This window comes from Kogia breviceps, chromosome 19 (genome assembly GCF_026419965.1).
Source record: "Kogia breviceps isolate mKogBre1 chromosome 19, mKogBre1 haplotype 1, whole genome shotgun sequence".
Lineage (NCBI taxonomy): Eukaryota > Metazoa > Chordata > Mammalia > Artiodactyla > Physeteridae > Kogia > Kogia breviceps.
In genome coordinates, this window is record NC_081328.1 from 22,047,190 (window position 1) to 22,061,900 (window position 14,711).

At 38.6% G+C, this 14,711-nt stretch overlaps 1 protein-coding gene across 6 annotated transcripts in view; it reads left to right on the forward strand.

The window, feature by feature from the left end:
* The window catches only part of BCAS3 (BCAS3 microtubule associated cell migration factor), a 564,511-nt gene that overhangs the window by 328,866 nt on the left and 220,934 nt on the right, over positions 1-14,711 (forward strand). The window lies entirely within an intron of this gene.

Sequence of the window (14,711 nt, forward strand, 5' to 3'; positions counted from 1 at the left end):
ACATTACTGACTCGCAATAATGTCTAACACTGTTGGTAAACGATATGCTTGCAAATATTCCTCAGATGCTCTGTATCCTTTTTTTCCCCCTTGTTTCTTTTGGGGGGGGTGGTGAAATGTGAGGAGGGTGATAAAAATGCACACCTACATGCATATATACATACACATATACTGTTTCTAGCTGCATGAAAAAGACAAGAAGCATACACGTGAAACTAACATTTTGCCAAGGGGGAGTCCTTATGTTCGATATCCCTTTGGAGGAATAATCTGTATTGCATTTATGTGGCTTTGGAGAAGATATTCAGGAAAGAAACACCACAATTCCCATTGAGCTCAGAAAATGTGATTAAGGAATTTGAATGTAATTACCCAGAGTTTGGCTCTTCTTTTAAGGAACCCATTCATTTTAGAGATTTTTTTGATAGTGTAAATCTGACAACTAAATCTGGATTTTTTTGGGAAGACTCCCACTGGGAATAGTGTGAGTCAAGGATGAGTCCATAAAAAAGAAGCCCATGCAGCAGGGACAGCCTGAGCAATATTCTCAAAATCATGTTTTGACATGATTTTATCTATGGCTGATATATGGAGGGGATATTTAGTGGAATGTGCAGAGCTTTGCTCTAGATTTGTACCTTCTATGATTGGTGTACAAGCTTACTTAAATAAAACGTATGGCAACAATAAATATATATTTGAGTAAATCACACTGTAGTTATTTCTGATCACAGTAATAATAATAGATTTGGAAATTTTTCTGTGTTTTCAGAGACAAATTTCTTTTTACCTAGAGTTGATGGATTAGAATTTGCCACTGACAAGAAACCTTCAGCTCTTCTTTATCCTAAATGCTTTGACAGCTGTGTGAAGTCCCCAGAAAGCAAGTAACCCAGCAGAGTTTGTGACAGAAACTGTTAACCGTCCTTTTTGGTGTTTCTGCACTATCTTGTCCAACATCTGGAAATCAGCATGTTTGCAGTCATCTCACAACATGATTTTGCATTTACATCATTGTGCTAGCTGATAAAAGTTGTTTTTTTCTTTCTTTTTTTTTTTTTAAGGGAAAAAAAAATCAGCAACTTTTAGTCTGTCACAGGGTCAAGTGATGATTAGTGATGTAGTCTCTCCTAAACACATGTTTAGCTCAGGAAAGTTAAATCAGTTTCCAAAAATTTGGTAACCATTAGAGTACTTCCTAAGTCACTTCCGGATGTCAAACCTAAGGTAGAGGGGGGACAGGGCTGTATTGAGTTCCCTGCAGTTTTTTTTACCAAAGGGACTTAATTTGGCAGCAGATCCAGCCAAGGAAATACTCACGCAATGGCAGAACTAGACAGGAAACACTTTTGAAAGTGCTGTTTTGATAGAGGATCATGAGATCAGGCAAAGAGCTGTGAACTTTGTATGTAGCCTAGGCCATGTAGCACCAGGCTAGCCACCTGAGGGTATGGCGTAAGAAAGGAAATTAAAGTAAGAGGGCCATAAAATTTGCACGCAGTTTTCTTTTCTCAAAAGAGGAATGCTAAGAATTATGAAATTCTTTGAAGTAGAGGGACAGAATTAATGAATTTTGTTGTTATTATTTTTTGGTTTTGGTTAAGCATTCCACCATCATTATTCACCTTTACATTTTTAACATGATGGTTAGCTTGACTACAAGAGCTTACCTCATCAATTCTAACCACTTTTTTATAGCTCTCAGAAGAGCTGTCTTCCAAGGAAAACACTGCATTGAGCAAAGGTTGTACTTTGGGAAGATGGACGTTTTATAATGATACGTTTTGACAACTTGCTCTGGTCGCCATGTGTCTCCCAGGCCTGCCGGTGGGTGGGTATTTGTCAGGAATGAGAATATATCTGAGAGGGGTTGCGTTATAGCAGCCAGACTTGATTTTCAACCTCCAAGACTTTGAGCCTCCTTTCCTTACGGTACTCAGGAAAACAGAGAGGAGGAGCTTTGCTCTCATGTGTGAGGTTGAGGAGACCCCGAGGTCCTGTACAGGGAGGTGCAGATCCTCAGTTTTAGTGCCTTTGTTGGACACCTTTCATTGTCCCATGAACTTCTCTAAATTCTTCTCTGCCCATATTTAGGAACTACACCTTGATTTATTTCTTCTGCTGAGCTGTTCTTCAGGGTCTATGGAAGCCATTTTTGTGTATAAGGTAGACTTATTCATTTCTCATAGCACATCATGAAATTGTATCTGGTTTAATTGCAACATTTAAAAGAAAACTAAAATCCATATCTGTACTTGACGTATCTGCTGGTGCTTTTCTTTAGACCATGAGTGATTCTTGGTCTGTTGTTGTTTGTAAAGGCCATGTTGGATTCTCAGCATTATCACCCACACTCTACTTCTGTGGCTCAGACAGTTGGCAGGTGCCCAAGAGCATATGGATGATTCCCTAATAGCATCTGCCCAGTTGTTCTAATCACATATTTGGTGGATAGCTGAAAGACCCACATTCAACTTTGAGTTTATATGACTAACTCTAAATTTACTGTCAATACTTTTTTATCTAAAGCTCTTTCAGATTCTTAATAGTATTTAATAATAATTGCATAAGTATTCCTCTTAGTTCTAACTTTCAGAGCTCCTTAAAAACCAACAAATAAAATATCTTCCCAGTTAACTATGAGCAGTTAGTCTGTACAAAACAATACCAAAACAACATCAGCGTTTGGGGCAGAAAAAGGTTTATTTCAGGGCCATGCAAGGAGAATGGGTGGCTCATGCCCTAAAAATCCCTGAACTCCCTAAAGGGTTTCAGCAAAGTATTTTTAAAGGCAAGATGAGGGAAGGGGCATGGTTGGTTGTTGCACACTTCTTGGTGTTGGAATCCTTTGTTCTTGCAGCTGTCTAGGTAGGTCAGGTCTCAATGTTCCTGTAAAACTCCAACAAGACAAATGTTATTCTCTGTTCTGCAACTTTTTATCTCTATGTGAATGAAAAAGTGTTATACCCTTAAAGATCAGAGCCTTGAGAATGGGCTGTCCTCTATATTTCAGGCTATAGGCAACATTCTTAAAGCAATAGAATACAGAGGTTAAAGTAAAAGAAACAGATCTAATGTGGAGTGAGATTTGTTCTTCCCTATTACAGTGTGATTAATTCTCTTATATCCAAGAGAATAGTCCATACAAGCCAAGGAACCCCCTTCCCCCCATTCATCAGAATAACCACAAAACTGATTCTTAATTACCTCTTGCCTGGAGCCACTGCAGCAGTATCAACCTTGGTCCCCCAAATGTCAAGTCTCTCTGAACCTGCCACTTCCCCCAGTTTATCCTACATAATGCTGATAGAAACTTCTTCCTTAAATACTGCTTTTATCATTTCATTGCTCCCGTTTTACAATATGAAGTCTAGTATTTTGAATGAAGATTCAAAATTCTGGCCATGCTTCTTGTATATCCCTTCTATAAGCACCTGCGGTCTAATCAAATTGTCCTTCTGTTTAGTTCAGCTGGGCTCCAAGCAGTTCAGATTCTGGCTCCTAAGATCAGTATCAAACAGTGTTTCTCCTGAGGTCTTATGAGAGTTTTTCTTCATAAAGTCAATGACAGACAAAGGTTCTGGTTACAGTAGGAAAAACAGGAGGCTGTTTTATGCAGTTAGATTCAGGAAGTGTTCATCACTTTGATGGATGCTAGTTCCTTAGTTATATTTTAATAATATTGGAGTGTAGGAAAACTAGCATTTTTGCATAGCTATGACTCTGCCTCAGAGGGGGGCTCCTCTGTGCTCTGTGCAAGGACAATATCCATATGTGTCAGGCCATGGTGAGATGACATTATCATGCTTCAGCTTTCACAGACAACAAGCAATAACATACCAACAAAGCTGGAAGAGCAGTAGGTCTTGGCTCCTAGGCAGGCGTGTTGCCTTTACTGCCACACAGCATCATGTATTTGGCTAAGTGTCTCCTATGATTTCTTTCTGGAGTCCATGCCATCCTCACTTTGTCATAGGCAGATAGATATAAAGTAGGTCTTAGATTTGCCATTAGAAAAGTTAGCATCTATTTTGGAAGCCATGGACTCAACTCTTGGCTTGCTAATTTTTATGCCACACTATGGTCTGATTTTGTGTCTCAGGGGTGATTTCATATCTAAGCTTGTATCCTAGGATTCTGGTAGTATTTGCTACGATCTGTATCTGTCTTCCTCTGAAAAGTGAATTTTCTCTGCTTTACCTGAATCCCGTTAGCTCTTCAGCCCATTCCAGCTCTCAGAAAAGTTGTTTATAATAATTTAATAATACCTTGTATATATATATATTGCAGCAGCCCTATAATATATGCAGGAAATATGTAAACCCCATTTTACAGGTGAAGAAATTGAGACTCAGAGTGTTCAGTGATTTAGCCAAGGTAAGCGAGTAAGTAAGTGGTGGACATAGGACTGTAGCCCACATTTCCTGATTCATATTCTACGCTTCACTTTTCTCTGTTAAGTGGTGATTTTTCAGTATTGACTCATGCATGAGATCTATAGTTGTGTAAGATGTTTGGAATCCTAGTTTCTAGAGTAAACTCTGCTACTAACAAGCTCTGCTGACTTTTAGCCACTCCATTTAGTCTGTTTCTTAGATTATTTCTAAGATCCTTTCCAGAGAAAAAATACAATATGTTCATAATTTTATGATCCTAATTCCATTTAAGCAAGGTAACAGTCGTATTATAGACATTAGAATTCTCACCTGGAATTTTTTGTTTTCTTTCTCGATGACATCTTTGAGTCTTACTAAGTTTTGAGTTAGATATCGAAATCGTTGAGCTGGGGGTACAAATTTGATTCATTAAGCAAACTCATAATCTGCCTTACATTGCTAAAACGAAATTATCTTCCAGACTCTTATGATTAAGTGTGAACAATTGGCGTTTGAGATTTTAAAATAAGCCCTAGACATTGGAGTGCTATTCTACCTCCACTAATTTATTATTTCTACATAAAGGCCTTTCTTCCTTGAGGCCTGTGAGCCGCCAGTCCTTTTCAGTGTAGTGGTCTGCACTTCTCTGTTTTTCTTTCCCTGGGAGTGCTGATTAGTGACTTGCGGTGTGGACTCTGATTTATCGCAGACCAGAGCTGCCCCTTAGGGGCTGAGCAGAAACACTCATGAAGGAGCCCTGATTAAAAAGAGTGGTAATGAAGACAAATGTTTCGGAGGGAGTTGAGAGAAAACCAGTCCTTGGCATTCCCCGTAGCTCCTCTGAGCTTTTGAAAAGGAGGCAGTGGTAGCCAAAGGAAATATTTCTCCTTTGTTGTTTATTTCTTATGGCACTGGAAACATTTTTCTTTTCCTCCTGGGTGTTCTAATTCTCACTTGTTAACTGCTTTTCATGCAGGGTTGCAATTAACCCCTGGCAGATACCTAACCGGGTTCGCCTTATAGGCACTCCATCCCCAAAGAAGTTTTTAATGCTTTGACCTATAACCATTTTAAAATTCTTCAAACTTGACACTTTTGCCTAATTTCTTAGATCATTAAATCACACTTCTGGTTTTCTGTCCAGTGATTTTTACTAAATTTGATGTTAGGTACCTATAATCACCTTCCCTTCTTCATGTTTTTACAAGACAGAATGCCAGTAGAAAGAACAAATTCCTACTCCCTTGGTGATTTTAATCACAACTAGGTCGAAAGTTCCAAATCTCGTGTTATTAAGAAGGGCAGGGCTGGGGCTATATCTCCTACTTTTTGTCTTTCCTTCTCTCCATCTTGCCTTCTCAACATTGAACAAAGTACGCAGCACATTAACCAGGTACATGTGTAACAGTTTGCTCTCATTCACCAGAATACTTCATGGCGTCCACAATACTTTGTTCGATGTTGAGAAGGCAAGATGGAGAGAAGGAAAGACAAAAAGTAGGAGATATAGCCCCACCAGCCCTGCCCTTCTTAATAAGAAGCTCCTGAGCAGATCTACTTGGGTTAACAGGAAAACATCAAAGAATTTAAGTTCAGATTGATCTGACTCTACTGAAAGGTTTGATTTCCAGAGGCAGGTAGTGGTTTCTAATCCAATCAAGGGGTTTCCTTTTTGTGAAGAAAGTCTCAGTGTGCTCAAGAACCAGTCAAACATCCAAGGTTAAAGGAAAATTTAAATAGAATCCAATCAGATGAACAAAGCTGATAAAAAGATACAATCCTTAGTGTGAGAGGAGCCTTTCAAGTTACCCTTATGGCCTTCTACTTCTGCCTTAAGGCAAAACAAAAACAAAGAAACAAATAAGAACAAATTATGAGCTTAATGTCTCTTAGAAGGGAGAGTTTGCAGTTATCCCATTCTGATGAACATATGAGATTAAAGATTAACGTTAAATATTTAAGGGCACTCATTGAGAGAAGCCTTGGGGTAAAAGCTTTCACACTTAGGTTGTTTCTATCGAGGTTTGGTCCCTCTGAACTCTTCCCCAACTATAAAGGCAAGGTCAAGGGCCGAGTCTAGGCTAAATGATGTCAAGTGCAAGGGCTGTAAGGCAAGGCCAAAAATTGCTGCAGCTCATCTGGCAACAGATGAAGACTTAGGCTGTTAGAGTAATTGCCAAGTTTGTAGTATCACTTCAGGAGCATGCTTCAAGGTAGTGGAATGCCATGTCAATTTAAACCATTTGACATTTTCTTCCCCAGTTACCATGGAAGTAGACTCTTTCAGTAATTTCCGAGACTGAACAAAATTCCCCCTCAAGTACTGATGGACTTTTCCTGGTCTTCAGTATTGGCGTACTGTTCTTTATTTTTCTTGGCTTCAAACAGGCATATTAAGATTTCATGGATATCTGAATTTTTCTTTGAATATCTGGGAGCACATCAGAGAAACCAGATAGAAAACAGGGAAAAGGAAATAGATTATTTCCTTAGCCTTTTAAGCAAATGAATTGGAAGGATGCTTTCTGTGACATTCATTGGCCCACAACTGCTTGGAATCTCCAGAAACACCATCTTTTGTTCCTTATTGTGTAATCTTTAACAAAGCATTTCACAGATATGTTTAGCACAGTTTTTACATATGTGTTCCCAGGACCCATGGAGCAGAGTTGGAGAAATTGAAGCATTGGAAGACTTACTAAAATAATTTGAAGTTGAGGTATATACTAACGAAGGAATCGTACACAGAAAGGGAGAGGTAGAGTTTGCCAGATTTGGAAAATAAATATTTAAAATAATTTGCCTTAGTCTGGTGTGGCCTGTCAGTATAGTTAGCTAGGAGTCAAGTTCAGAACAAATACAGGAGCAATTTACACACATTTCTTCAAAAGATGGACAGAGGAAATATAATTTCATTGTAGGAAGATTAAGATCAATAATAATAGTGAACATCTATTGATTTAAAAAAATATGTTAGTCACTGTCTTCAGTACTTTGTGAGCATCATCTCATTTAATCCACATTTTTTTAAATTAGGAAATTGAGGTTTTGGCCAAATTAACTCAGCTGGTAGAGCCAGGACTCAAAATCAGGCATGTTCAACTACAGAGCCAAGCTATATCATCTCCCTGTGTGACTTTGGTCAGTCAATCCATTTATATAATATGAGAGGTGGACCGTGCAATTTCTAGGTTCTTTCGATTCTTGAATTCTTTGAAAAGTATTTTAAAGTCGGGAGAACTCTGTCATGGTGCAACATCTAGAGAGAAGCTGAAGTAGCGATTGTAATACATTTCGTGTTTAATGATACCTAACCTCGATGGAGCATATACTATATACTAGACACTATGTAATTAAATTACAAACAGATCAATTAATCCTCAAAACAATCCTCTTGACATATGTTTATTGTCCCTAAGAAAGATCATAATTATTCATAAAGAGTCAGCCACATCAAAGATGTAAAAGACAGTTGTTTAGATTTGAAATGGCTTTAGTTATAATAGTACACCATTGTGGCTATTATAAATCATACAAAATTGGAATCAGGAAGAAAGAAGTTTTTTAAAGAAATGTTTCTCTGGATCAGTACACTTGTACTTTTCTCTTACACAGTTTATTTTTTATTTTTATTTTTTTTGTGCTAGGCGGGCCTCTCACTGTTGTGGCCTCTCCCTTTGCGGAGCACAGGCTCCGGACGCGCAGGCCCAGAGGCCATGGCTCACGGGCCCCGCCGCTCCGCGGCATGTGGGATCTTCCCAGACCGGGACACGAACCCGTGTCCCCTGCATTGGCAGGCGGATTCTCAACCACTGCGCCACCAGGGAAGCCCTCCACAGTTTATTTTTTAATAAAACATTTTAAAATTGAGTAAAAGTGACATACTGTCTTCACAATTTGAATCCAGGTTATCAGACCTCTCTCTTGAAAATGGTTCCAAATTAAAAGTAAGAGGTTCCCAGTAGCTTGAAGTTTCTAGAATTTGAATTGGGATAATATCAGGACCAAGATAGTGAGAACACCTTACCTGTGTGGCAAGCGGCCTGTGTCATACTTCTCATATTGATACTATGAGGTATTTGGTCTTCTCTTCATTATAACAGATGATTATAAATATGGAGTTGTTTCTTAATAGCTGGTACTTTTTGTCACTTAGCCCTAATTTGCTTAATTCAAGGACATGCTCTATCAGTACTAGGGAGTTAGTTTAAAGATGACTTTGCTGCAGTAATCAGATTACATTAGTATCAAGTGCCCACTAATTATGAAGAAATTTATATCTGCATTAGGTAAATGTCATTTCACCACAGTAGCCTAAAATGAGCTTTCCTTTCCTTTAGTTAGCATACCACCTCATTGTAAGTATTACAGGCAAGCTATTGACAAAATTTAGGCCCAAGTCAATTTGTTCTTTAGCAGGAATGGCTAGAAGATGGTCAGTCCTTCCAGAGATCTCAAGGAAAATGCCCCACTTCATTTTTTATCTGATCAGCTGACCTTGAAGTCCTGTGTATTCACTATAGCAGGGCTTGGCAAACTACTGTCACCATCTGCTTATGTACAGCCCACAGGTAAAGAATGGTTTTCACAGTTTTATCTGGTAGAAAAAAATCAAAAGGGCAAGAATATTTTATTAACCCTGAAAATTACATGGAATTCAAATTTTAGTGCTCATAAGTAAAGTTTTAATGGAACATAGCCACATTCATTATGCACTTACGGATTGTTGATGGCTGCTTTCTCCTCACTATGATCACAGGGTTGAGTAGTTGTAACAGAGACCATATGGCCTAAAGATATTCCTATCTGGCTCATTACAGAAAATGTTTGTTGACCGATGATTATAAGATCAAGTCCAAGTTCTTACCTAGCATGACATACAAAACCATGATGATCGGGCTCCTGTGTAATCTTCTATTCTCTTGTTCTCTCCTGAGCTGTGACTATTCTGAACTCCTGGAACTTCTTAGACTCCAACATGCTTTCTGCATGTCAGTATTTTTCCACGTTAGTCCCTCTACATGAAATCACTCCTTTCCATCCTGAGCACCCCTGGCAAATTCCTATTTGTCTTCCAGTATTTTTTGTCTTAAGCGTCCTCTTCTTTCTGCAACCCTAGCATTCTGTGCTGTTTCCACCTTGCACTCTTTCACCAGACAGTAAGCTTTGGGCAGACAGATATTGTCTCTTGTTCATCTTTGTATGCCAAGAACAAGTTGCTTAACCTAAGCACTACTGGCATTTTGGACTGGATAATTCTTTGTTGTGGGACTGTCCTGTGCATTGTAGGATGTTTAGCAGCATCCCTGGCCTCTATCCACTAAATACTAATAGCTTCCACCCATCATGATAATAAAAAATGTCTCCAAACATTGCCAACTGTGCCCTGGTGGGCAAAATTGTCCCCATTTGAGAACCACTGCTCTAGAACCTTACATAGTCAGTAGCCCATACTGGGTACTGGGTAATGTTGAATTATGTATTAAAAGACTTAATTCAGGGGCTTCTCTGGTGGCGCAGTGATTAAGAAACCGCCTGCCAATGCAGGGGACACGGGTTCGAGCTGTGGTCCGGGAAGATCCCACGTGCTGTGGAGCAAATAAGCCCATGCGCCACAACTACTAAGCCCACATGCCACGACTACTGAAGCCCGCATGCCTAGAGCCTGTGCTCCACAACAAGAGAAGCCACCACAATAAGAAGCCCACGCACTGCAGCGAACAGGAGTCCCCACTCACTTCAACTAGAGAAAGCCCACGCACAGCAACGAAGACCAAAACTTAATCAGTTTTTTAAAAAGGCTTGATTCACATTGAATTACTTGTACACTTCAAAAGGATGATTTGTATGATGTGTCAGATATTGCTCAATAAAGCTGTTTTTTAAAAAATTGATCTTTATTGGAGTATATTGCTTCACAAAACTGTGTTACTTTCTGTTGCGCAACAAAGCGATTGCCCATATGCATACACGTGTCCCCATATCCCCTCCCTCTTGAGCCTCCCTCCCAACCTCCCTATCCCACCCCTCTAGGTCATTGCAAAGCACCGAGCCCATCTCCCTGTGCTATGCTGCTGCTTCCAACCAGCCAACTATTTTACATCCGGTAGTGTATATACGTCGATGCTACTCTCACTTCGCCCCAGCTTCACCCTCCCACCCCATGTCCTCAAGTCCATTCTCTATATCTACCTCTTTATTACTGCCCTGCAACTAGGTTCATCAGTATCATTTTTTTTCAGAATAAAAATTTTTATTAGTATAGTTGCTGTGCAATATTATATAAGTTACAGGTATACAATATAGTGATTCACAATTTTTAAAGGTTATGCTCCATTAATTTTTTTATAAAATATTGGCTATATTGACATATATACACTAATAGGTATAAAATGGGTAACTAATAGAAACCTGCTGTATAAAAAAATAAATAAAATTCTAAAATTCAAAAAAAAAATAAGCTAAGGATATATTGTCCAACAGAATATAACCTATATATATGTATTTATATTTTTTAGATTCCATATAAACACATTAGCATATAGTATTTGTTTTTCTCTTTCTGACTTAGTTTACTCTGAATGACAGACTCTAGGTCCATCCACCTCACTACAGATAACTCAATTTTGTTTCTTTTTATGGCTGAGTAATATTCCATTGTATATATGTGCCACATCTTCTTTATCCATTCATCTGTCGATGGACATATAGGTTGGTTCCATGTCCTGGCTATGATAAATAGTGCTGCAATGAACATTGTGGTGCATGTCTCTTTGAATTATGGTTTTCTCAGGGTATATGTCCAGTAGTGGGATTACTGGGTCATATGGTAGTTCTTTTTTTTAAAATATAATTTTTAATTAATTAATTTTGGGCTGTGTTGGGTCTTTGTCTCCACGCATCGGCTTCCTCTGGTTGTGGTGAGTGGAGGCTGCTCTTCGTTATGGAGCATGGGCTCTAGGCATGCAGGCTTCAGTAGTTGTGGCATTCTGGCTCTGTAGTTGTGGCTCACAGGCTCTAGAGCACAGGCTCAGTAGTTGTGGCACATGGGCTTAGTTGCTCTGCGGCATGTGAGAACTTCCTGGGCCAGTGCTTGAACCCGTGTCCCCTGCATTGGCAGGCGGATTCTTAACCACTGTGCCACCAGGGAATTCCCCATATGGTAGTTCTATTTTTAGTTTTTTAAGGAACCTCCATACTGTTTTCCATAGTGGTTGTATCAATTTACATTCCCACCAACAGTGTAGGAGGGTTGCCTTTTCACCACAACTTTTCCAGCATTTATTGTTTCTAGGTGTTTTGATAATGTCCATTCTGACTTGTGTGAGGTGATGCCTCGTTGTAGTTTGTTTTTTTTGTTGTTGGTTTTTTTTTTTGTGGTACGCGGGCCTCTCACTGCTGTGGCCTCTCCTGTTGCGGAGCACAGGTCTGGATGCACAGGCTCAGTGGCCATGGCTCACGGGCCCAGCCGCTCCGTGGCATGTGGGATCTTCCCAGACCAGGGCACAAACCTGTGTCCCCTGCATCGGCAGGCGGACTCTCAACCACTGTGCCACCAGGGAAGCCCCACTTGTTGTAGTTTTGATTTGCATTTCTCTAATAATTAGTGATGTTGAGCATCTTTTCATGTGCCTCTTGGCCAACTGTGTGTCTTCCTTGGTGAAATGTCTATTTAGGTCGTCTGCCCATTTTTTAACTGGATTGTTTGTTTTTTTGATATTGAGCCCCATGAACTGTTTATATATTTTGGAGATTAATCCTTTGTCTGTTGTTTCACTTGCAAATATTTTCTCCCATTCTGAGAGTTGTCTTTTTGTTTTGTTTATGGTTTCCTTTGCTGTGCAAAAGCTTTTAAATTTAATTAAGTCCCATTTGTTTACTTTTGCTTTTATTTCTCTTACTCTGGGAGGTGGGTCAAAAAAGATCTTGCTGTGGTTTATGTCAAAGAGTGTTTTTCCTATGTTTTCCTCTAAAATTTTTATAGTGTCTGGTCTTACATTTAAGTCTTTAATCCATTTGGAGTTTATTTTTGTGTATGGTGTTAAGTAGTGTTCTAATTTCATTCTTTCACATGTAGCTGTTCAGTTTTCCCCACACCACTTACTGAAGAGGCTGTCTTTTCTCCATTGTATGTTCTTGCCTCCTTTATCATAAATTAGGTATGCATATGTGCGTGGGTTTATCTCTGGGCATTCTATCCTGTACCATTGATCTATATTTATGTTTTTGTGCCAGTACCATACTGTCTTGATTACTGTAGCTTTGTGGTATAGTTTGAAGTTGGGGAGCCTGGTTCCTCCAACTCCATTCTTCTTTCTCGAGATTGCTTTGGCTATTCAGGGTCTTTTGTGTTTCCATAGAAACAGTAAGCTTTTTTTCTTCTAATTCTGTGAAGAATGCCATTGGTGGTTTGATAGGGATTGCATTGAATCTGTAGATTTCTGTAGATTGCTTTGGGTAGTATAGTCATTTTCACAATATTGATTCTTCCAATCCAAGAACATGGTATATTTCTCCATCTGTTTATGTCGTCTTTGATTCCTTTCATCAGTGTTTTATAGTTTTCTGAGTACAAGTCTTTTGCCTCCTTAGGCAGGTTTATTCCTAGGTATTTTATTCTTTTTGTTGCAGGGGTAAATGGGAGTGTTTCCTTAATTTGTCTTTCTGATTTTTCGTTTTTGGTATATAGGAATGCCAGAGATTTTTGTGCATTAATGTTGTATCCTGCAACCTTACCAAATTCACTGATTAGTTCTAGTAGTTTTCTGGTGGCACATTTAGGATTTTCTATGTATAGTATCATGTCATTGGCAAATAGTGACAGTTTAACTTCCTCTTTTCCAATTTGTATTCCTTTTATTTCTTTTTCTTCTCTGATTGCTGTGGCTAGGACTTCCAAAACTATGGTGAATAAGAGTGGCAAGAGTAGACATCCTTGTCTTGTTCCTGATCCTAGTGGAAATGCTTTCAGTTTTTCACCATTGAGTATGATGCTTGCTGTGGGTTTGTCATATATGGCCTTTATTATGTTGAGGTAGGTTCCCTCTATGCCCATTTTGTGGAGAGTTTTTATCATAAATGGGTGTTGAATTTTGTCAAAAGCTTTTTCTGCATCTACTGAGATGATCATATGGTTTTTATTTCTTAATTTGTTAATGTGGTGTATCACATTGATTGATTTGCGTATATTGAAGAATCCTTGCATCCCTGGGATAAATCCCACTTGATCGTGGTGTATGATCCTTTTAATGTGCTGTTGGATTCTGTTTGCTAGTGTTTTTTTCAGGATTTTTGCATCTGTGTTCATCAGTGATATTGGTTTATAATTTTTTTGTGTGATATCTTTTTCTGGTTTGGGGATCAGGGTGATGGTGGCTTCATAGAATGAATTTGGGAGTGTTTCTCCCTCTGCCATTGTTTGGAAGAGTTTGAGAAGGATCAGTGTTAGCTCTTCTCTAAATGTTTGATAGAACTCTCCTGTGAAGCCGTCTGGTCCTGGACTTTTGTTTGTTGGAAGATTTTTAATTACAGTTTCAATTTCTTTACTTGTGATAGGTCTGTTTATATTTTCTAATTCTTCCTGGTTCAGTCTTAGAAAATGGTACCTTTCCAAGAATTTGTCCATTTCTTCATGGTTGTCCATTTTATTGGCATATAGTTGTTTGTAGTAGTCTCTTATAATCCTTTGTATTTCTGCAGTGTTGGTTGTGATTTCTTCTTTTTCATTTCTAATTTTATTGATTTGCGTCCTCTCCCTTTTTTTCTTGACGAATCTGGCTAAAGGTTTATCAATTTTGTTTATCTTCTCAAAGAGCCAGCTTTTCGTTTTATTGATCTTTGCTATTATTTTCTTCATTTCTATTTCATTTATTTATGCTCTGATCTTTATGATTTCTTTCCTTTCACTGACTTTGGGTTTTCTCTGTTCTTCTTTCTCTAGTTGTTTTAAGTGTTGGGTTAGATTGTTTATTTGAGATTTTTCTTGTTTCTTGAGATGCGATTGAATTGCTATAAACTTCCCTCTTAGAACTGCTTTTGCTGCATCCCATAAGTTTTGGGTCATCGTGTTTTTGTTGTCATTTGTTTGTATGTATTTTTTTATTTCTTGTTTGAGTTCTTCAGTGATCTCTTGGTTACTTAGTAGCACATTGTTTAGCCTCCATGTGTTGTTGGGGTTTTTTTTTACAGTTTCTTTCCTGTAATTGATTTCCAATCTCATAGCATTGTGGTCAGAAAGGATGCTTGATATGAGTTCAGTTTTCTTAAATTTTCTGAGGCTTGATTTGTGACCCAAGATGTGATCTATCCTCGAGAATGTTCCATGTGCACTTGAGA